The following is a 2399-nucleotide window of genomic DNA, read 5'->3' as shown; positions in this document are numbered from 1 at the left end:
CATGTTTAGTCCTCTAAGGTAGCTAAAGTTTAAATTAGCATTGTATTCGGCGATAATATGCCTTGCATAACTTGCAAGATTATTGTGATTAAAATGTTTCAAGGTAGAAATACCCTGGTACCTCACTTAATCTTTTATATGCTTGTGAAGATTAATTGACCGCTTGGATTGACATTGAAAAATGTTCAAGAGATTGATTAATTTAATAAGATTAATTTAATAAGTATGTATGAGCAGTAGTTAGCAAATTACCGAGTTGTTGTGAATTTATTCATAGCAATATAAACATAAGTTTAATAATTCTAAGTTAAAGTGTAATTAATTCAACACAAGTATGTTATCTTGATTAAATCTTATTTAAAATCGTGCATTAGACCTCCTTTGTTTTATTTTAATTATTTACTTAGTTTTTAAATAGTTTTTGACCATCTTTTAAAACTAATTTATTTTTACCTCGCCAAAGTGTTTTACAATTAAATTCATAAATAATTCTTTTTACAGTCCCTGTGGGTACGGTAACTCGACATTTACTTGTCACTTTATTACTTGTTGCGATTGTGTACACTTGCACATTTTTCGTTGTTCCAAGTTTTTGGCGCCGTTGCCGGGGACTATTTTAAAAAAAGCCATTATTTTTGAATTTGTTAGTTTTACATTTTGGTTTATTTTCCTATTTAAATTTTTACTTACTTAATTTTTCTGTGATTATTACAAGTGTTTATGAGTATTGATCAAATTATTGACTTACTCCTTGTAGACCCTGAGATAGAACGAACATTTCAACAACGAAGAAGACAAGCGAACCAGAGAAGGACTGAAAGAATGAATTTCAAGAATATGAATCAAGGAAACGAAACAAACCTTGGTTAAAATCCTATCCTTATTGCTGATGATAGGGATAGAGCCTTAAGACAATATGTTGTGCTAGTGTTTAATGATCATAATCTGGGTAATGGTAGACCCGAAATTGAGGCACAACAATTCGAGCTGAAGCAAGTTATGTTCCAGATGCTTCAGAAAGTGGGCCAATTCAGTGGAATGCCTACCGAAGATCCTCATCTTCATTCAAGACTGTTTATAGAGGTAAGCGACTCTTTCAAATTTGCCGAGTACCGAAGATGCATTACAATTGAAGCTGTTCCCGTACTCATTAAGGGACAGAGCTCGAGCCTGGTTGAACTTATTGCCACCAAACTCAATTTCCACATGGCAAGAGTTAGCCGAAAGATTCCTCATGAAGTATTTCTCGCCAACCAAGAATGCTAAGTTGAGGAACGAGATCACTGCCTTCCAACAAATGGATGATGACTCCTTGTATGAGGCATGGGAATGATACAAAGAATTATTACGAAAATGCCCTCATCACGAAATCCCACATTGCATCCAACTTGAGACATTTTATAATGGTCTCAACGCTTATATGAGGATGGTAGTGGACACCTCCGCTAATGGTGCTCTTCTTTCTAAGTCTTACAATGAGGCTTACGAAATCATCGAGAGGATCACCAGTAACAGTTATCAATGGCCAACCAATCGATCCGTATCAGGAAGACAATTTACTGGAATACATGAAGTGGATGCTCTCACTTCACTTGCATCTCAGGTATCTTCAATCCTCAATGCTTAAGAATCTTACTCCTAATGGGTCTAACAGTTTTTTACCCCAACCACCTCACCAATTTGAGAGTATAGCCTGTGCTAATCGTGGGGAAGGAAATTTGTTCGAAGAATGTCCATCGAACCCCGAATCTATATATTACATGGGTAACCAGAACCAAAATCGAGGAGGGCAAGGAATGCATTCCAACTTCTATAACCCATCGTGGTGAAACCACCCAAATATTTCCTGGAGTAACCAAGGGGCTGGAACCAGTAACAACTACGCCCAACCTAGACTGACCTAGCCGTCTAGTTTTTCCCAACAAGTTCAGAAACCAGTTCAAGCTGAATCATCTAATAGCTTAGAGAATCTACTAAAGGCTTACATGGCAAAGAATGATGCCTTAATTCAAAGACAAGCAGCTACATTGAAGAACTTAGAGAACCAGATAGGCCCGCTTGCAACTGAACTCGAAAATCAACCACAAGGTGCTTTACCTAGTGATATGGAGAATCCAAGAGATCTGGGGAAGGAATATTGCAAAGCGTTAACATTGAAGAGTGGAAAGATAGTAGAGCCCAACACCATTAAAGATGAAAAAGAGCCAGCTGACACTCAAGACTTAGAGGAAGTTCAACCGAGTGTTGAAATTCCAGTTTCACTAGAACTAGAACCTGCAAAATCTTATAAGGTAACCTCAGAACCACCTAATTTTGATCAAATAACAACTGCGTTGGATGCAGAATTTCCACTAAAGACAAATCAACCAGTACCAGTTCCAGTAATGAAACCTTCACCA

General features: G+C 37.1%; 1 non-coding gene across 1 annotated transcript; it reads right to left on the bottom strand.

The window, feature by feature from the left end:
* Positions 1-1264: 1264 nt before the first annotated feature.
* On the bottom strand, positions 1265-1371 carry LOC121212029 (small nucleolar RNA R71). The gene has a single exon (XR_005907241.1). It is a non-coding gene; the product is annotated as a small nucleolar RNA R71 (small nucleolar RNA).
* Between the last annotated feature and the right edge of the window lie 1028 nt (positions 1372-2399).

The sequence above is a fragment of the Gossypium hirsutum genome, chromosome A12, assembly GCF_007990345.1.
Source record: "Gossypium hirsutum isolate 1008001.06 chromosome A12, Gossypium_hirsutum_v2.1, whole genome shotgun sequence".
Taxonomy (NCBI): Eukaryota; Viridiplantae; Streptophyta; class Magnoliopsida; order Malvales; family Malvaceae; genus Gossypium; species Gossypium hirsutum.
This window is presented reverse-complemented; position numbering and strand designations above follow the sequence as displayed.